The sequence below is a fragment of the Olea europaea genome, chromosome 8 (genome assembly GCF_002742605.1).
Source record: "Olea europaea var. sylvestris chromosome 8, O_europaea_v1, whole genome shotgun sequence".
In the NCBI taxonomy this organism is placed as follows: domain Eukaryota; kingdom Viridiplantae; phylum Streptophyta; class Magnoliopsida; order Lamiales; family Oleaceae; genus Olea; species Olea europaea.
The window spans coordinates 3,267,407-3,290,687 of record NC_036244.1 but is presented as its reverse complement, the minus strand read 5'-3'; the positions used below and the strand labels follow the sequence as shown (position 1 = coordinate 3,290,687).

At 34.5% G+C, this 23,281-nt stretch overlaps 1 pseudogene; it reads left to right on the top strand.

The window, feature by feature from the left end:
- Positions 1 to 10,045: 10,045 nt before the first annotated feature.
- LOC111398176 lies at positions 10,046 to 20,637 on the top strand (annotated as a pseudogene).
- Positions 20,638 to 23,281: the final 2,644 nt, after the last annotated feature.

Below are 23,281 nucleotides of genomic sequence, written 5' to 3'. Positions count from 1 at the left end.
TTTGTATATCATCATTCCTAAACTGTATAAATACCTCAACCAGTTTGTATTGTAATTGTGTGAGACAATAATATATTCAAAACACTTTTATGGTATTAGAGCATTCCCTCTAACAAGAATCTCGATCTAAACTTCTGCTGCTATGGCATCATCAGATGACTCTTCCCCCTCCAGTCAGCCGTTGTCTCTCACCCAACTAGCGGGTCTCTCTCTGATAAAAATAGCTCCCTTATTGCCATAAACACTAATCAATTACAGCGCCTTACTTCCTCCAATTATCCATCATGGAGTGCTACCTTTACCAGTCTACTTCATGGCTACGATCTCATGGGGTACTTAGATGGTACTCTCTCATGCCCATCGAAGCCTGATACATCTACGCATGTTACTGCACATGCTGCATTTAAACTTTGGTTTCGACAAGATAAGCCTCTCCTTAATGCTATCCTTGCTTCCGTTGCTGAAGCCATCACGCCATTAATTGCTACTGCTCAAACTTCACAGGAAGCATGGCAGCGCTTGTCCCGTCTCTATGCTAATCGATCTCGCACTCGAGTCATGCAATTGAGAGAAAGTCTCACCACGTTGCAGCGTGGTGATCGGAGTATTTCTGAATATATGCAAGCTGTGAAGGCTATAGTTGATGAAATGAGCCTTATCGACGTTCCTCTTTCAACTGATGATATCACACTTTATGTACTTCACGGCTTGGGGCCAGAATTTCGTGATGTTGTTGCCCCCATTCGCACCAGGGAATCATCCCTATCCTTTGAAGAACTCCATGACATACTAGTCAGTCGTGGAGTCTATCTCAAGCGCCTCGAGGCCTCCTCTGCATCTCTTGTGGTGACTGCTAATCCTGCTGCACGTCGTGATGGGGTTCGGCCTACCCGTTTCATTGTTCCTCGTCACATTCGCTCTTCGAGTCAGATTGACCAACGGGCCCATTGGTTCAACAAGCCCCGACGTAAGCCCATATGTCAATATTGTGATGATATTGGACACATTGCTAAATATTGTCCAAAACTACAGACCGCTTCGGCTAATTGTGTTGGCCGCTCCAAAGGGAAGTCTACAAAATGGTTGCTAGACTTTGGTGCCTCTCATAACATTACCTCAGAGCTTGGTAATTTATCTATCCATTATGAGTATGATGGCACTAACGCAATGGTAATTGGTGATGGTTCAGGTTTAACCGTTACTCATATTGGCTTCCTTATTTTACATTCGCCTACTCATAATTTTAAACTCAATGACACATTATGTGTTCCGGACATTCATAAAAATCTCATCTCTGTGCATCAATTCACCAAAAGATATAGTGTACTAATTGAGTTTCGTCCTGATTATTTTTCGGTGAAGGATTGGACAACGGGGGCGATTCTACTTCAAGGAAGGTTTGAACAAGACATTTACCCATTACCTACTACACTACCAGACTGGCTCTTTCCCATTGTAGCCAATGTTAGTGAGAAAACCTCTAGTGTCATTTGGCATCGTCGTCTAGAGCATTCTCACCACCGCCTAGTCTCTAAAATAATTTCACAGCATTCTCTTCCTTTAAGTACTCCAATTATGTCACAAGTTTTTCATCCTTGTCATATTAATAAAAGTCATCAATTGCCTTTTCATTCTAGTACTATTCATACAACTGCTCCATTTGAATATATTTATTCTGATATTTGGGGACCGGCATTTTTCCCATCTCACGAGGGCCACAAATACTATGTCATATTCATTGATCATTTCACACGTTATTGTTGGTTCTTTCCCAATCATCAAAAATCAGAAGTTGGTAAAATCTTCCCCCAATTACATGTCTTCCTGGAAAAGCAATTCGGTCGACCCATTAAAAATTTGTACAGTGACAATGGTGGTGAATATATAGGACTTAAACCTTATCTCCAAGCCCATGGAATAGGTCACTATACAACACCCCCCCCCCACACTCCACAACAAAATGGCCTTTCTGAAAGAAGACATCGACACATTGTTGAGACCGATCAAACCCTCCTCACCCAAGCCCACATGCCTACCAAATATTGGGCTGTTGCATTTCAAACTACAGTTTATCTTATCAATCGCCTCCCCACCGCACAAGGCCATAAGCCACCATTCACTCGTCTCTTTGGTACATTACCCAATTACCTAAAACTAAGAACTTTTGGCTGTTAGTGTTTTCCTTAGCTTAAAACATATAACAATCATAAACTTGACCCAAAATCCAAACCATGCATCTTAATTGGATATTCTACTTCTCAAAGTGCCTACAAATGTCTTGATCTCACATCTAATCTTGTCTATATTACACATCATGTCACGTTTGATGAATAAGTTTTCCCATACACCTCTCTTACTCCATCTATTCAACCCATGGATAAGTCCACTACTCACCTTGATCAACGGCCCATCTTGCTACCGACATCATCTAGCCCGATCCAAAATGTGCCAGCCTTATCAGCTACGACTCAATCTAACTTCCATAGCTCGCCTGTTTCTCACCTTTTGCAAGCAGAACCCGTGCTGTCCTGTCCACCCACAGGCCTATCACCTACTGACCCATCTGGCATGACACCTACTACTACAGATGCTTCACCAGAGCCTATTGTCCCATCTGGTTCACTGCCACTTCATACTCATCCAATGATCACAAGAGGCTTGAATAATATCTGAAAGCCCAAACGGATGTTCACTGCCACCAAACATCCAATGCCACAATCTATTGAACCTACATGTGAGGGACAGGCTCTGAAGGACTACCACTGGCGTCAGGCTATGAGTGATGAGTTCAATGCACTTGTTCGCCATAGGACTTGGGATTTTGTTCCTAATTCACCGACAATCAAACCAATTGGATGCAAATGGGTATTTCGAGTGAAACGACATCCTGATGGATCCATTGATCGTTATAAAACCTGATTGGTGGCTAAAGGATTTCATCGAAGACCTGGCCTTGATTACAAGGAGACTTTTTCACCAGTTGTCAAACCTACGACAATCCGGATTGTTCTCACCATTGCCCTCTCTCGTGGTTGGGCATTTTGCCAATTGAATGTTAATAATGCCTTTCTCCATGGTACACTTGATGAAGATGTCTGTATGATTCAATCCACTGGCTTCATAGACTCTGACAAGCCAAATTATGTCTGTAAACTTCGCCAGTCTCTCTATGAGCTAAAACAAGCCCTAAAGGCTTGGTACACCACCCTCAGTGGTTATCTCCAGAAATTGGGGTTCCATCAATCCAAATCAGATTCTTCCTTATTCATTTATACTCATGATGATATTGTGGCTTATTTTCTTGTTTATGTTGATGATCTTATATTGATTGGCAATTTGACAGACTTCAATGAGTTCATCATTCAATCCTTGGGTTCCAAATTTTCGATTAAAGATTTGGGCCAGTTACATTATTTCTTGGGCATTGAGGTCTTGCCTGTCAGTAATGGGTTGTTCTTAAGCCAACAAAAATATGTGCGGGATCTCCTTTACAGAACAAATTTAGAAGGAGCAAAACCAGTTCGTACCCCGATGGCTACCACTGCTCATCTCCGCCTTGATGATGGCTCACCAGCCAGCGATGGTACTGAGTTCTGTCGAGTAATTGAGAGTCTTCAATATCTCTCCCTCACACGGCCAGATATTGCCTTTCCTGTCAATCGTTTAGCCTAATTCATGCATCGACCAACAGAGCAACATTGGAATGCTGTCGAGCGACTCCTACGTTATCTCAAACAAACGGTGCACCATGGTCTCTAGCTCTCCAGGGATGATGGAAATGCACTTACTGCTTATTCTGATGCCGATTGGGCTGGTAATGCTGATGATCGCACCTCCACATCTGCATTTGTTATTTTCTACGGGAGCAATCCTATCTCTTGGTGTACACGAAAGCAACGTACAATTGCACATTCCTCAACTGAGGCAGGAAATCGTGCTCTTGCAACAGCTAATTCTGAAATCGCTTGGCTCATATCTCTCTTTCAAGAACTAGGCATTCATTTCACAAGGCTTCCTAAACTCCTCTGTGATAATGTTGGTGCAACTCATTTAAGTGTCAACCCCATGCATCACTCTTGGACGAAACACATTGCTATTAATTTACACTTTGTACGAGACTATGTCAACAAAGGCCTTCTTGAGGTTTCTCATGTCTCCACCAATGATCAACTAGCTGACTTGCTGACAAAGTCTCTTCCTCGCTCTCGATTTTAGCTACTAAGATCCAAGATTGGAATCTCTGACGAGGATTCCATCTTGCGAGGGCGTAATAGTGCATCAGTCATTCCAATCAGAGATCATAATTCCAGCAATCAAGAGAAAACTTCTCCAAGCAAATTCCATGAGTTAAGCATATGGTTTACATGATTCAAGCACATCTATCCCATAAATCATGCATCATCTTTGTATAGCTTATTTTACTTTGTATATCATCATTCCTAAACTGTATAAATACCCCAACCAGTTTGTATTGTAATTGTGTGAGACAATAATATATTCAAAACACTTTTAGAGGTCCAGCATTTTGGCTCTAAGCTATAAACAAAACCTATTGTATAAGGGAAACCTTCTTTTGTTCCTTCAAATTTATATTAAGGAAAATATGAGGTGTTAGTATGTAATTTATAATTTCCATGTGATACTCGATAAAAGTGGACTGATATCAAACGAAGCTCACTATAACATGAGCTTGTAAAATATTAACTATAGTGGTGCTTATAAGAAAAAATGTTGAATTGTGTCTCCTTAAGTTCATATTTTTCTATGGTAAAATTTCATACTTCTATTACTTTCACCTATGAACGAGAAATCGCCTCCAATCGAATCATCTTCTATACAAACGACACCCAGAAAAAATACGAAAATCTAAAGCAATAAAATATAATTAAAAACAAATAAAATATTTGATAAAAGATTCCAACACAACCCCATATACCAAAGTTATTTGTTCCTCTTTCTTTCTGCACAAAGTGATTTTATCTAAATTCTATTTTTGGTCAAAAAGACTTCGATTAAAAAGCATTCATTTCACAAGGCTTCCTAAACTCCTCTGTGATAATGTTGGTGCAACTCATTTAAGTGTCAACCCCATGCATCACTCTTGGACGAAACACATTGCTATTAATTTACACTTTGTACGAGACTATGTCAACAAAGGCCTTCTTGAGGTTTCTCATGTCTCCACCAATGATCAACTAGCTGACTTGCTGACAAAGTCTCTTCCTCGCTCTCGATTTTAGCTACTAAGATCCAAGATTGGAATCTCTGACGAGGATTCCATCTTGCGAGGGCGTAATAGTGCATCAGTCATTCCAATCAGAGATCATAATTCCAGCAATCAAGAGAAAACTTCTCCAAGCAAATTCCATGAGTTAAGCATATGGTTTACATGATTCAAGCACATCTATCCCATAAATCATGCATCATCTTTGTATAGCTTATTTTACTTTGTATATCATCATTCCTAAACTGTATAAATACCCCAACCAGTTTGTATTGTAATTGTGTGAGACAATAATATATTCAAAACACTTTTAGAGGTCCAGCATTTTGGCTCTAAGCTATAAACAAAACCTATTGTATAAGGGAAACCTTCTTTTGTTCCTTCAAATTTATATTAAGGAAAATATGAGGTGTTAGTATGTAATTTATAATTTCCATGTGATACTCGATAAAAGTGGACTGATATCAAACGAAGCTCACTATAACATGAGCTTGTAAAATATTAACTATAGTGGTGCTTATAAGAAAAAATGTTGAATTGTGTCTCCTTAAGTTCATATTTTTCTATGGTAAAATTTCATACTTCTATTACTTTCACCTATGAACGAGAAATCGCCTCCAATCGAATCATCTTCTATACAAACGACACCCAGAAAAAATACGAAAATCTAAAGCAATAAAATATAATTAAAAACAAATAAAATATTTGATAAAAGATTCCAACACAACCCCATATACCAAAGTTATTTGTTCCTCTTTCTTTCTGCACAAAGTGATTTTATCTAAATTCTATTTTTGGTCAAAAAGACTTCGATTAAAAAAAATTAATCTAAAATTTTAATTAGAAAAGGATACAAAAGAGAAATGGAGAAAATCATTTAACTATTTGTAAAATAGCAAGTTGTTATGAATCATATTTGAAAAATTATATAAAATATTAAGTTTATTGTACTAATATAATTTTATTTGAACATTGTAGAAGTATTTATAAAGATAAACATCTCCATCTTATTAAAAGTGTGGGAAAAAACATACGAAAATAGGAAAAACTGAAGGAAAAATATGAGTTAAATATAATATTGTTTGATTATAGCACAAAAAGAATGTGCACATAATATTCCAGGAAAAATGTTGAAATACTATGATACAAACATGTTGAAATTTAAATGAAAACAAAATTGTTCTTACAGAAGAAAATCAGAAGTCTCACAAAGGGTCGGCCCCATTGCGGGACCCGATGTAATAAAAAATAAAAAATAAAATTCTGATCCCACTCATATGTGAGACCTCTGTAAGAGGTTTGTGAACTGAGGTTCTATACACCCAACTCGGCTCAATTTAAATAGGGAAATGCATATTTTTACACAGAGTTTGAGTTCTTATATGATTATAGACAATTCCTTTACGCTGCAAAATTTAACCGTTTGACCATTTGACCAAATATGATTTGCAAATTATAAGACACTTAAAACAATTATAAATTGTGAAACTTTAAACAATTATAAATTGTCCTTTAGTTAAATCTTTAATTATATTCCCATCACTAATCAATTGTCTCAAACAGATCCAATGTACGGTCATCTGAAGAGCATTCTTCTGGATCAAAAAGGTTGAAAGGAAGGTAACTCGTTTTCCTCGCCCCACGAAGACACATGTTCAGTAAAGGTTCTTGAAATTTTTTACTAAAGAAACGTGCTCATGTTAAAATTAAAGTAGGTATCTTTCCCTGTTTATGGATTGGATAAATGCCTTCTAGTCTTTATGTAAGGGCAACTTTCAAAAATACTTTTTAAATTAGGGGTGTTTCAAAAAATCATATGAAAAGTTTTTTGGAAATAAAGAGTATTGTGTAAATTTCAATGTCACTTTTTTATAAAAATTGTGTCACTTTGTTTTTTTTTTTTTAAGTGACATTGTGTCATTTTTTCACTTTTAAAAGTTTAGTATCACTTTTTAATTAAAAAATTCGATAAAATGTCACTTTTATTAAAAAGTGATATCTGTCACTAAAAAAAGTGATAGAAATTAAGAAAGTGGCTGAAAAAAAATGACAAACACTAAAAAAGAAGTAATAGAAATCAAGAATGCGACTAAAAAAAGTGACAAACATTAAAAAAATGTGACAAACTTAATAAAGTGACAAAAATTAAAAAAAAAAAAAAAAAAAAGGTGACACAACAATGGTTCCTCGTCCTTCTCTATTCAATTCCAAGTATCTTTAATTCAATTCACCAACAAAATACCAATCAAAATGCTAAACATCTTCAAGTCAATTTACCGTCACTGTCATCTATCAACATGGCCAACCCATTGGTCGACCTCCACAAAAAATAACTACTATCACAACAATGAAAGCACATAATAACAAGAATAAACAAAAGAGATCTAGACATGATTTTAAATTGGGAAAGAGTGGTCTAGAATTCAGGAGGCAACTTCCCAGGATGAATAACAAATCCGCTACAGGGGTAGAGTCAAAAAATGATGTTAGGATGGCAGAAATTTAGAAAATTTCATCTTTCTTTCTGCACAAAGTGATCTTATCTAAATTCTATTTTTGGTCAAAAAGACTTCGATTAAGAAAAAAAAAACTAGAAAAGGGAACAAAAGATAAATGGAGAAATCATTTAACTATTTGTAAAATAGCAAGTTGTTATGAATCGTATTTGAAAAATTATATAAAATATTAAGTATATAAATTATACTAATATAATTTTATTTGAACATTGTAGAAATTTTTATAAAGATAAACATCTCCACCTTATTAAAAGTATGGAAAAGACATACGGAAATAGGAAAAACTAAAGGAAAAATATGAGTTAAATATAATATTGTTTGATTATAGTACAAAAAGAAATGTGTACAGAATTCCGGGAAAAAAGTTGAAATACTATGATACAGACATGTTGAAATTTAAATAGAGGAATGCTTATTTTTACAAAGATTTTGAGTTCAAAATTTGCAACCTCAACCTATCTTATATGATTCGAGACAATTCTTTAACTCTGCAAAATTTTTACCGTTTGACCAAATATGATTTTGCAAATTATGACACTTATAGCAATTATAAATTGTCCTTTACTTATATCTTTTAATTATATTCCCATCACTAATCAATTCTCACACAGCTAGATCCAACGTACGGTCATCTGAAGAGCATTCTTCTCGATCAAAAAAGTAGAAAGGAAGGAAACTCATTTTCCAATCACCCCATGAAGCACATGCTCAGTAAGGGTTCTTGAAATTTTTTACTGAAGAAACGTGCTCAGGTTAAAATTAAAGTACGTGTCTTGCCCCCAGGGCATATCTCCCAGTGACAAAGAGGAGGGCGGATAGGGCTCAGCCGGCAGTGTGCAGAGTTCGATTCCCCGCAAGGTGGAATTGACTTTGTTGCAAGCGGGAGTTACCATATGGGTTAACAGCCTTGGCCTATCCATGTGCTCTCCACCCTGGCTACTGGGAGGCACATCCTGCGATTTACCTCCTCCACTATGGCCCAGGACAGGGTCGGTGGGGGCCCCTAAGGTTGGGGTTCAACCTTTTTTTTTTTGAATATGCATATGAATACACTCAATATAGATATCATGCCAGTATTTTCATAATTTAATATAAAATAGCAAGTAAAATACGCACATAATATAATTTTCTAGTGGAATAGAAACCTGACCGTCTTATTCTTCCTTAGGTCATATTTATTTTCAATCTTCACTCAGGGTATTTAGTCTTATAGTTAATTTCTGTGTAGATATACATAATAATTCCCTATGGTATTACCCACACTATCATTTTTAATTTGGATCACACAATAGCACAAAAAATACTTAATTTAAAATTTTAAAAAGTGAAAACACACTTGACATATAGAGAAATTCATACCTATTCTTTAGATCTCTTATATATTTGAGTTACTTAGTATTGAAAATTCTTATGAACAAATCTCGAAAACTCGAAAATTTAATATATAACCAAATATTGAATTCTAATTTCGTTAAAACTCTTATTTTCAAATTATAAATATGTTAAAATTCTAAAATTATCTAAACACCTTTATATCAAATAATTCGATAATAATTCAATACATATCCAAATATTAAATTGTAATTTCTTTAAAACTCCTATTTTCAATCATTAGGTATTAGCATAAAGTTCCTATTAAATGGTAAAGTCAATAAGTTACCCTAGAATCTCAAAACTTGCATTTATGCCACATAATATATATTGTACGTATTTTTGGGTATTACACTGTGTACATGGCTATAGGTTCTAGCCAGTAGACTAAAAACACTCGATCTAATAAACCAGAAGGCATAAATTTAGGCTAAAAAAATTTTTAAGACTCAAAATTGCATGTTGGAGCATGGCTTTGTCGGTATTCATAAGTTAAAACTTCCTAAACGAATAAACATTAATTATTAATAATATATATGTATATAGCCTAGGGATTCCCTGCAGGGGACAACTTGCAGTGAATCTGGTATTTGTTTGATTCTAGTAAATAAAACGTACTGAATATTCGAGGAGGAATTTGTAAGTATATTCAGTAAAGGCCACAAGACAGCTACTCTAAATTCTACTGTATATTACATTGACATGAATGGATTAAAAACAGACTATATCAATTTATTAATACAATGAAATAACCAATACTGGACAAGAATTCAGTAAGTTCTTCTGCAACAGTTCCTTGTTTCATATATTATCCAGCTGTGATGTACGTTACAAGAAGAACATCAATTGTTTATTTAGTAAGAATATATGTCTTGTTCGAAATGCTGCGCAGAATCAACAAACATTTATATAAAAACTTTACTTGAATAAGAATATGGGTGAGAAAGTACCTTTCTGCACAAGGAGTTTTCTGGTGTTTCTTTCCATGATTTTTTCTTGGCCTGTTCATTGGTTAGTGCACAAAAATGCAACCCTAGTGGGAAAATTAGAGGAAAGAAACCCCTAAAATACCAATGCAACACAGAGAATGATTCGGAGTGCTGCATAGAAGGCAAGTTTTACGACACTTCCAAGTTCACTCCACCACTGGTAAAGGGACTGGCTGTTGCACTCCACTCACTATAGTCAAAGTAAAAAATTTCTATTGGTCAAAGTCAGAGTAAAAAAGGATTTAAGTTAAGTAAAATAATTTCATGTGGACCATTATAAGCAAATGGTATTGGTTGGGACTAATTGGTGATTGTGGGAACATTAGGGTCTAATTCACAAATTATACTAAAGTTGTGGGGATAATGTTAATTATTGCATTGCTTCCCATTTATTTAAGGGAAAAATTCATTAAGTAAGAGTTTAAGTATCACACATTTCAAAATCAATAAAACAAGTTTCAAACTTCAAAAATCATATTTTATTATAATTATTTATTTATTTTATTAATTACATATATTCAAGTCACAGATCTATACAATTTGATCACAAATTAACAATTTAGTTAGTCACTTATTATTTTTTGTCATAAGTCAAAAATTTTGTATCACAGATTATTTTACGATCATTATTCAAAAATTTTATAAGTCACAATTTGTTCATCGGTCACAAATCAAAAAATTTATAAATCACGATTTATTTATTGGTTTCAAATCACAAATATTACAAATCACAAATTATCAGTCACGGATTATTTACCGGTCACAAAATCAAAACTTTTATTGGTCATAATTCATTTATTCATTGCAAATTATTAGATTAATTGGTTACAATTAATTTTTCGATCACAAATTAATCAATTATGAGTCACAATCAAAACTTTTAAGTCACATATTACAAATTAATCATTTATTGGTCATAATCAACAAAATAATTGGTCACAAGCATCCAATCCCATCTCATACCACCCATGACCACCATAACCACCATCGCTATCACCATTTCCGCCACCACTACCTCATGACAACTAGTCAACACCACAACACACCAACAGATTCATCACCACAACAGAGCATCACCGCCACCAGAGCCATAACAATCGTCGTCACAACAACGACCACCATCTCCATCAATCACCACAGCGACCACCACCACCATCAATCACCACCACAATTTGTCGCCACAGCAACCACTATCATGAGCACCACGAACACCAGAACCACCATCACCTCACCACAGTACCCACAACACCATCACCATGCCCACAACACACCACCATTGTACACCACCGCCACCATCTCCAATTATATCACACCAAACCACCCTTACCAAAAAATCCATAAACCTGCCGCCACCGCCACTACTACCATAGCACACTATCACTGCCTAAACAATCACCACATCAAAAATCGCAACAAACCCGCAGTGCTGTGAACAGGAAAATCAAGAATCCACAAACCCGTGCCACCACCATTCGATGTGCCCGAACCCAACGCAAATTGAAGGAACAGTGTCGAGACGTTGCAATGAATGACACGCAGCGCCCTACTGCAGTAGCCGACAATGCTTAGCTGGCTGCGATAGGCAGTGTTGGTGGCTCTAGTGAAGAAAGATGAGGTGCGAGTGAGATGAAGAGAGAGAAATGAGGGAGAAATTGTTAGGGTGTAGAATGAAAATTATATATTTAATATTTAAAAATGAAATATCTTATTTGTGAAATGTGAAACTTTCCATCTGATTTTAGAACACAGATCTTTAAAGGTGGGGTGGAGTGTAATTTCCTCTTTATTTAATTGAAATGAGACCCATTTCATTGGGAAGAGCAGCGATGAATCAAGAAGCGGGGAAAAGGGGGAAAAAGAAGAAAAGACAAAAGTAGATGCTGATTTTACAAGTTTTGATTCTTCATTTTTTCAACAACTCCTTCCTTTAAGAGGCATGTTAATTAAAGTTTTAGGATTTATAAATAATTATTTATATTCAAATTTAAGCAAGAACTAAAGGTTATTGATATGTATCTTAGGTATTAAACAAGAAGGAAAATATATATTGGAAGATTTGTGTTAAAAGGAAAGAAGTATGAAATGAGTTTGTAAATTAGAGCTTAAATCTTTATATTTATTGTGTATATGATATAAAACACTTGATTTATGATGTATTACAGTGAGATATGGAGTCGAGTTGGATTTTGGTGTTTTTAATTAATTTAAAAATCATGCACAAGTGCTATTTTTGAAATTTTATCCAGAAAGTGTTATTTCTGTCAATGGCTACGGTGATACTTTCCAATATACAGAAAATGGCGCCACAGTTCAGTAGTCTGGATATTCATTGCTGGGTTTGGTAATCTTTTGATTTCCTTGGATTTTTAGTTTGAAAACCAAATTAAGAATTAAATATTGGTGATTAGTGTTGAAATAACTCATATAAAGGTTGATATGTTATTAGTGACCCTAACTGGGATTATGACATTACATTGAAAATAAAAGACTCCAAGTTCTTATTAATAAATTATCATTTCTATTGGTAGGAAAAATGCTTAAAGTACCTCGGTGAGGAGATATGATTTCTTGGGACGAGTGCAAAAATGTCATACTTTGTATTTGAACGTGAGGAGGTGACGAGAAGATTGACGTCACGATCAATCTACAACTTGGTGACTGAAAAAAACTTACATATTTTCAAATATTTTATTAATTGATTATACTATTACAATATGTGCGTTTACGTGAATTATTTGTTCAATTACATGATTGTTATGAAAGGTTCTTTCACTATGATATATGTGGAATTTAAAAATCATAAATGGAATAATTATGAATTGGAATGCAATACATATGATATTGAGATCAATCAGAAAAGTATTCGTGATTATATACTTTTTCTAATTCACAGATGGGTCTTGACTATGTTCTAGAACTGATTACCAAAAGTACTTGAAACCAGCTTTCATTCACGGAGGAGGCCAAAGGCCTGTGACAAAAGTGTTTAGCTTGAATGACAAATTACAGATTTCAATTAGATGATACATTTTTTGTAGATTACATGTAATGTGATGAGATGATGATATCGATTTGAGTTGATCATTATACCATGACTATGAGATGATATTTTTCAGTGTTATGAGTTGTCTCACATCTTAATTATTATTATATGTTATACTTTGAACTGTTGAATGATGTAAACTCGGTTTTGGATAAAAGTGTATAAATGAAAAAGTATAATTATTTTTGAAAATTTTCACTTATTGAGCTATTAACTCATATATTTTTCCATAATTTTCCTTACAGGTAACAATTGGTTCTTGATAGTTTGAGAAGCCTAATGATTTAGAGTCATAGTCACACGACATATTGAGTGACATGATTTATTTTGATAAAGCAAGAAATAAATATTTTTGGGCCCATTGTATTATTTTATTCTCATAAGCATCTTATATGACGTATATTTAGTAATAATTTATAGTCAATCTTGGTGGTGGATTTGACATCTAATTAGCATCTATTATTGGTGCACATTACGTTCTTGGTCCATTAGGGTGATTTGGAACGAGTCGTGTCACGGACTAAGGCGACTCTGACCTTAAACAGCTTAGAAAATGGTGGAGATGGAGATGGGGCTTCAGAATGCGATGGGAAATTCCACTCTGTTAAAACAAAGGTGGTGGCTCTGTCCACTGGATGGTTGAAGAATAATGTAAAAAGGTGTAATAAAAGCATTTTTATTCATGCAAACGGGAGGAGTGTGAAAGCCAAGGTGGTGGATGAATGTGACTCTACAAATGGGTGTGATTCCAACCATGGTTTTCAGCCACCGTGCTCGAATAATATCGTAGATGCTTCTCCTGCAGTTTGGGAAGCATTGGAGGTGCCGAAGAATGACTGGGGGTTGATGGAGATTTTCTGGGCTGATACGTGATTTTCAATATCAATGAAAACACAAATAAACTACGAATTTAAGAAGAGAGTTGAGTCTGACCTCCGGTTAAATGTATGATAAAAGTAAACTCTCTCTGTTCAAAGGATTACACTTCGTGCGTCCATATCATAGGCAAACATGCTTTAACTATTGTATTAGTATTTTCATGAATAATCCATCAAAAACTTTTTTGATCAATGGAAAAAATATGGTGTCCGGTTTTCTTGTTAGTGTTGCACAAATCATACCAAATTTAAGCCAACTTCAAAAGTTTGTGCTTTCATTTATTTCTTTATTAATCAAACTTTTTTTACAATTTAATGTAAAAATCGCACAGTCCCTTAGATCAGCAGAATGGTGATTAACATTCCTCAAGAAGATCAAAGGAGCTTTAATCCTGCGGGATGAAAAATGTTTTTTTCCCTAAATTTAGAACTTCAATTTTCGTTCACCGTTGAAAGAGGCCTTCCAAATTAAGTTACCCTCAAAATGAGTGCTCGCGAGCATAGGCGTACATGTTATAATTCTTGAATTAGTATTTTCGTTTATAATCCTGCCAAATTTAAGTCAAAACAAACTTTTTATTGTCATTTATTCTTTATTAATCGGATGAATGGAAAAATATGGTGTCTGGTTATCTTGTTAATGCTTCACAAATCATGCCAAATTTAAGTCTAATTAAAGTTTTTGTTTTCATTTATTCTTTATTAATCAGACTTTATATATAATTTACTTTAAAAATATAATAGTCCCTTCATCAGCGGAATTGTGATTAACATTCCTCAAGCAGATCAAACGAGTTTTAAACCTCTCATGAAAACAGTTTCATCCCAAATTTACAAGTTCAATTTTCGTTTGCCTTTAAAAGAGGCCTTCCAAGTGATGTTACCCTCAAATAGAGTGCTCATCTCCAACATTAACATATACATATAAGTTCCAGAAGCATAGTTATGAGAAATATGAGAGATTACAAGGGAGTTGCTACAGCACACTCTTTCTGTGTCTTTTGCGGAGATTTTTCTATCACTTCTACATACATAACATTAGATGAATACCTTCCTTTTATAGAGAACATGGAGTAAGCTAGTTCTAATAATTCTTTACAATTACAATAAGATAATAGCTATTTTTTCTCATCATTTGCAGCTGGTGAATCTGTATTTGCAGCTGTATTTGAATCATCAGAATGCTGCCTGGCTGCTGCATGATGTTGATTCAAAATTCCAGCTTGCATATTTTGAATATTGAACTTTAGTATACAACTTGAATTGTAAGTCTTATCCATTTAACCATTCTTTGAATCCTCCTATGTTGTTGATGTGTTCAATTTGGAATTGAGTTATTTGAAGATTACGAATTACTCTAAAACTTCTAATAGTAATGATATTAAACGAAATCACTACAAAATAATGCAGCATCAAAGACGGAAATTTTTGTTGCTGATGCCTTAAATTTCTTACCAACGGAATTAATCAGTCGAAAAATCCAATTGTAATATCCCCGCCACTAATTTAGCGACAAATTACTTATGTCGTCGGTAATTTGGCGATGGAAGAACTCATCGGTGTTTACCAACGGCTATTTCGATCGCTAATTAGCAATAAATTTTTCCGTCTCAAATTATCTACATATTAAGTCCACTGATGGATCAATGAATTTTCGTCGCTATTTTCGTCGCAAATTTGAATTAAAATAAAAAAAAATTATGATTATCATTTTCTTGAAAACTTCATATATTAAATATTTTTTTTTTTTTAAAGACTGAAATCCAATAAAATGTAAACATTTTAGCACAAATCCAAAACCTCCGCCACTTGCTCCACCGTCAACGGCTTTGCCACCAACGTGAACTGGACTCCACTTCGTTCGAGCCCATTTGCCAAAGCCTCCATTAGCACTTTTTTTAGCACGTTTTGACTCCCAAAATAAATATACATAATTGACTAATTAGGACACCCATCAAGCCATGAGAAAATCTCGCCATTAGTCGAATCAGATTTTACATTCATCTGTTCTAATTAATGAAGTAAATTTAGCGGCCCAATACTTTAAATTCGCTTATACCCGACTTTTTTACTCAGAAATTCCAAGTACTCATTCTCCAATTCATAGAAAGTGTTGAAAATATACCCCCAACTCAAACCATTTGCAACCATGCTGTTTTTCTGCAGTTCCAAATTGGGATCTGATTCTGCTTCCTTATATCGCTAGATCAATGAAGGAACCGGGTCCCATGAAAAGCTCGAAGCATTCGATAAATCTTAAAATTTAATTTCACTCCCTAGATTTGCAGCCTCGGGATTTCTCCAGAGACTGTCAAAAGATGATTCCAATTTTTCGGGCTAGACGATGAGTCCAACCAAGAAAGAAATCGGAAAGGATTGCAACAGGAGGATTACTATGATATTGAAACCACTTTCTTATTTGCCTCTACAGTTTACTCAGTGCAAGGATTAGTTTGGTGAAACGCACCGATAGCCACATGGACCTTCCACTTAAAGAAGTGGTATTTTGGTGAAACACATTTTAAAATTTAAACTTTTGATGGAGAGGGAGGGCTGCAATGTAGGGAGAATTGGATGGAGGGAAATGAAAATTTTAGGCAGGAGTTGAAATTTTTTGAATTTTTTGACGGAATTTTTCGTTGGTAACTATCTAATACTTATAAAATTTTACTTCCAATATTTACCAAAAGATTTTTCCATTGGTAATTTATTTTACGATTTTTTAAAAAGATTTCCAACGAAATCATCCGTTGAGAAATTCTGTCACTAAATTATTTAATTTATTATTTTTTATTTTCAAATTTTTATTGACGGATTAGTAAAAAAATTGTACCAACGAAAGTTTTCCTTTGGTAATTATGTCGTTAATTTAGTATTTAATGTTTAATAATAAAATAATAATAATCCGTTGCTAATTTGTTGTAATTCCGACTATAATAGCAACGAAAGTCCTCTATCTGTAAAATTCTATTTCTATTGCCTCCTTTTTTAGTAGTGAATGGTGAGAAAAGATTCATTAGATTCATGTAGTTGACCTTGAATTTATTATGCCTAACAAGTGTAATATCAAAAGCTAGAATCATCAACTAAATTAAACCTTGATCCTTGTACTTTTGATATAGATCTGTCAACTCTGTGTAGTTTGAAGTGGTAAGATCACTGCAGCACACAAAAATAAGATTGCTAATTCCTTTATGAAAATGAGTGTCAAAGTTCACTCACGCTAATACAAAAATAGACTACAATAAATCATTACTTAGAACAGTTAAATATAACAATTGAGGGAACTGTCTGAATCTGGAAATTGTCCACAAGTGTACTTTCAGATAAATTCGATCAAGCTAACTCATGTGTCAACCAAGGGAAAAAGTGCAATATTAATTGAGAAATTTGCGCCGTTGTAATTCAATGAGGTTGCATTGCATACAACAAGAAATTGTCTTATGTACAAAGCTTATCCTGAAAATGACCGTTTGCCTAGACAGATAGTTTTTTATCTTTTCAAAAAGTCATGTCCAAATGAAATAACTATTCGATTATTTATCTCCAAAAAATATTCCGATAACCATATATATACAAAATTTTCACTGCAAACCCCGAGATATTATTACGGGACATGTACCTGTATGATCATGAATACAGTATTTCATGTCCACTGCACACTACATAGGGTTTCAAGTACACTTCAAAATATACATTACCTAAAATAATAACTTAGCACCAAAAAGTAAGAATGACTTTCACGTAAAACTTCTTCATGTTAGCATCAATTGGAGTAAATTATGTGAAGCCAAAAATGAATAGATTCCAAGTTGATTTTTGGTCTAATCAGAACAAAGTATTAAGATAAACCAGAACATACCACTGTCTATCAGCAAGAAGTTTCCCTTGTAGATGCCCAAGTTAACATCATTTCCTTTAGTATCCTGCAATCACACAGTTTTAGAATTACATACGGTATAAATTAACTAGAATGTCGTATAGATTTATGAGAAAATGACACCATAGAACGATTTACGCACATGTGTAGCTGACGAAGATTTGGCAGTTAGATACTTGTCTGGCCAGGCCGAAATCCATCTGATACACGGTAAAAGTCAAATAATGTCGAATAAGCTCACTATAACACCAGCTTGTTCAAATTAACTCTTCCGATGTTTGTTAGTATAAATACTGATTTGTGTCTCATTAAGTTCATATTTTGTTATGGTAAAATTTCAAAATTCTACTACTTTCACCTGTGAGCAAGAATCATCATCTATGCAAATAACACTCAAACAAATAAAAAATCTTTAACTGTGAATAAATTCAAAAGCAAATAATATAGTCTACAAAAGATTCCAAAACAATACCATATACCAAAAATATTTGTTCCCCTTTCTTTCTGCCCTTTTTTCTAAATAATATTGAGGTTAAAAAAGATTTTGATTTGAAAAAAGAATAAATTTAATCTAAAATTTTGACTAGAAAAGGGAATGAAAAATGGAGAAAATAATTTAATTAAGTTGTTAGGAATCTTATTTAAAAAATATTATAAAATTAAATAAATAAATTATAGCATTACAATTTAATATATACTTTGTTAGAAATATTTATAAATATAAATTCTTCCATCTTATTAAAGGTAGGGGGAAAAACATAAGGAATAAGGAAAAATATATTAGTTAAATATAATTTTATTTGATTCTAGCTAGTTGAAAAGAATGTGTACCAATTAATATTCTAGGGAAAAAAAAAGTTGAAATCGTTAGACTTCATTTCATCATAATTAATGGCATTTTCTTGTTGATGTTACATGAATACTATGAACGTGTTGAAATTTTAATAGTGTAATGCATATTCTTTTAATACTTAACATTTAAAAAAGCATAAAAAAAGTTTTGAGTTCAAAGTACCTTTCATGATGTTTTACTCTTCAAATCTTAACCCTTTGATCATTTGATCAAATGATTTACTATTCAAATTATATGACTTGCAACAAATGTAAATTGTCCTCTTAAAATTGTATTCATGATGATCCCATATATATCAACTATCTCTTGATCCAATTAGTCTAGACTTTCCATTCTACACATGGCGCTCTGGCCAGTAGACTAAAAACAGTAAATTGAGTAAACTGGAGGTATAGATTAGGCTAAAGGAAATTTAAGACTGTCAAAATTGTATGTTGAAGTGTGGATTAGTCAGTATTCATTAGTTAACACTTCCTAATTGAATAAACAATAATTATTAATAATATGTTGATATAACCTAGGGATTCCTTGCAAGGGCCAACTTGCACTCAATCTGTTATTTGTTTGATTGTGCTGAATATTCGAGGAGGAATTATCTGTATATTCAGTGAAGGCCAAGAGCCCCAAGACAAACTATAATGTATATCACATTGACATGAATGGATTAAAAACAGTATATATCAATTTAGTACTACAGTGAAATAACAATTACAGCAGAAGAATTCAGTAAGTTCCTCTGCATCAGTTCCTCGTTTCATATATTATTCAGCTATGATGTACATTACAAGAATAACAATTATTTTCATTAAAAAAAATAAAAAAATAAAAGGTCTTTTTCGATCCTCTTTTCTATATAAGCTTTAGTAGAAATGTAGCAGAGAATTATCACATTTTATATAAACTTTGCTTGAAGAAGTTAAAGAAAATGGGAGAGAGGATACCTTTCTGCACAAGGCATTTTCTGGTGTTCCTTTTCATGATTTTAGCTATGGCCTGTTCCTTATCTAGTGCACAAAAATGCAGCCCTAGTGGGAAAATCAGAGGAAAGAAACCCCCGAAAAACCAATGCAACGCAGATAATGATTCAGAGTGCTGCAAAGAAGGCAAGCTTTATAATATTTACAAGTGCTCTCTATTGAAAAAATTCTGAAGGAAATCAGATTGTGCAGATGTAGCTTCCCATATGACAGTTTTGACTTTGCTTGGAATGGAAACAAGACTCTGATGTATAAAGAAAATGAAGCAGGCTTGCCATATTTGAAGTCTATGATAAGGACTACACATGGGATGCTGCAGGCTATTATTTTTATTTGTGCTGTACAGATTTGTTTTTTTTGCTTTACTACCGTGTATAAATCAGGGGCAATGTCTTGTACAATTACAATTCAAAATCAATATGAATTCCTTCCTATTTATCACAAAATGCTCTTCTTTTATTACTCTCCACCCCTGGTGAAAGGGCGAACTAAAGCGATTCTGACCTTAAACAGCTTCGAAAAGGGTGAAGAAGGAGGCGGACCTTCAGAATGCGATGGAAAATTCCACTCTGATAAAACAAAGGTGGTTGCACTGTCCACCGGATGGCTGAAGAATAATGTGAAAAGGTGTAATAGAAACATCATTATTCATGCAAATGGGAAGAGTGTGAAAGCTAAGGTGGTGGATGAATGTGATTCTACAAAGGGGTGTGATTCTGAGCACGACTTTCAGCCACCATGCGCTAATAATATCGTAGATGCTTCTCCTGCAGTTTGGACAGCTTTAGGGGTGCCAAAGAAGGACTGGGGGTTGATGGAGATTTTCTGGGCTGATGCATGATTTTCAGTACTAAGGCCAACATGAATAAAATACAAATTTAGAAAGAGAAGTTAGCTCGCCTCTAGCTAAAGGTACAATAAAAGTAAAATTACTATGTCCATAAAGAATCACACTTCGTGCGTCCTAGTCATACTCCTCGTTATCATATAATGATGAGCCTAGGCAAACACCCTTTAATTCTTGTATTAGCATTTGCATGAATAATCCATCAAAAATTTTTTGATGAATGGAAAAATACGGTGTCTGGTTTTCTTGTTAATGTTGCGCAAATCTTGCCAAATTTAAGTCTACATCAAAGTTTGTGCTTTCATTTATTTCTTTACAAACAAACCTTGATTTACAATTTAATGTAAAAATCTCACTGTCCCTTGGACAGCAGAATGGTGATTAACATTCCTCAGGAAGATCAAAGCAAAGGAGCTTTACCTCAAGGATGAAAATGGATTCTTCCTAAATGTACAAGTTCAAACTCGTTCGCCTTTGAATGAGGCCTTTCAAATATAATCCAATCGAATCATTTTCTATACAAATGACACACAGCACCAAATACAAAAAATCTAAACTATAAAACAAATTCGGCAAAAAAATAGTCTAAACGATTCCAATTAAACAATCCCATATACCAAACTTTGTTCCTCCTCATGCACAAAGTGAATTTACCTAAGTAATGTATTTGGTCAAAAATGACTTTGATTCGAAAAAATCAACAAATTTAATATAAATTCTGACAAGAAAAAGGAATAAAACAAAATTTAGAAAATTATTTTATAAACTAGCAAGCTGTTATGAATCGTATTTGAAAAATTATATGAAATTTTTCGGTCTCAAATTATCTACAAATTAAGTCCGCTGATGGTTACCAATGAATTTTCATCGCTATTTCCATCACTAATTTGAATTAAAATCTTTTAAAAATATATATATTATGATTATTATTTTCTTGAAAACTTCATTTAAAAAAAAATCCAATAAACTTTTGGGATAGATCCAAAACCTCCGCCACTTGCTCCACCGTCAACGGCTTCGCCACCAACATGAAACAGACTCCACTTCATTCAAACCCATTTGCCCAAGCCTCCATTAGTGCTTTCTTGAGCACCTATTGTGATGCCGGGTAGGATAGTGATTATCCTATTGACTTGTTGTAGCATATGATTCGCAAGAAAAGAATGACAGAAAACGTTCAAAAAACTAGAGAAAATACTCTAAATTCAACTCAATATTATTAATAATCTAGAATGATGAAAACTAACCTACAAGCTGGGTTAAATAGCTGCGAAATACGAAATTATGGGAAAATTACCAAAAATGGCAAAATCCCAAAATTATACCAAAATAAAATATTAAGTAAAAGAAGTAAGTTGCCAAAAATTTGACTCAATTCAAGTTTTCTAACATATGGAAAAAAGGAAACGAAATATTACCATAAATAGTAAAAAATAACTTAAAATTAAATTTTGGAAAGGAAAACAGTGGATTTTGGGCTCAAAATTGATGTCCACCAAGCATAGTTGGGTGGCCACGACGTGCGCGCCGAAGAGAGCTTTCCGGATTGGAGTCATAATAGCGATTCCAATAACCGTAACCAAAGTTATGGCTAAATTACCAAAGACGCATCAAATTCCCCCAATTAAGGAAATAATGGTGATTCACTTTCCATCTTTGCGCCGATCCGCCATCTCATGGTATCTCAGCACCATCATCATACTATCTGACAAATCAGCATCACTCGACTCGGATCCTCCTGCATCAGTCGCCCCGGGTTGGAAAGAACTCGCCCTCGAGTTCACAGTAACTTCATCTGACTCCATAAAATAAGGGCTTAGGTGTTTTACATTGAAGACGTCAGAGGTCTTCAAATGGCTCAGGAGGCACAATCTGTAAGTATTATCATTGATCTTCTGCAGCACTTCACAAGGTCCAATCTTCCGCTCCTTTAGCTTATTGTATTCCCCAGCTGGAAAACGATCCCAAGTTAATATTGCCCAAACAAAATCACCAACATCAAACAACACCTGGCGTCGATGACTATCTGCCTGAACTTTGTACTTAGTATTACTATCCTGTATGGACAGCTTCACCTGCTCATGGATACCTCGAAGATGTTCAGCCATCTCATCAACTTTGTTATTGAAGCGACCCACACGTGGAATTGGAGCCAAATCAAGTACTCCGGATGGGTTTCGACCATAGACAATTTCAAAAAGACTCAGTCCGGTGGTTCTATTCCTCGATCGGTTATAAGCAAACTCTGCTTGAGGTAATGCCAAATCCCGCTGCTTTGGTTTAGTCCCGGCTAAGCTTCTCAAAAGATTTCCCAAACTCCGATTCACCACCTCAGTCTGACCATCTGTTTGGGGATGGTATGCACTGCTAAAATTCAATTTCGTTCCAAGTTTCTCCCACAAACTCCTCCAGAAATGACTCATGAACTTAGTGTCACGATCATAAGCAATTGACTGTGGAACACCATGTAAACACACAATCTCTCTGAAATAAAGATGAGCAATCCAAGTAGCATCCATTGTCTTCCAGCAAGCCACAAAATGAGCCATCTTTGAAAATCTGTCAACCACAACAAGAATGGAATCCATCGCCCGCTGTGTACGAGGTAAGCCCAAGACAAAATCCATACTGACATCAAACCATGGGGCTTCAGGTACGGGTAATGGTGTGTACAATCCAGCATTAGTAAGAGCCCCTTTAAAC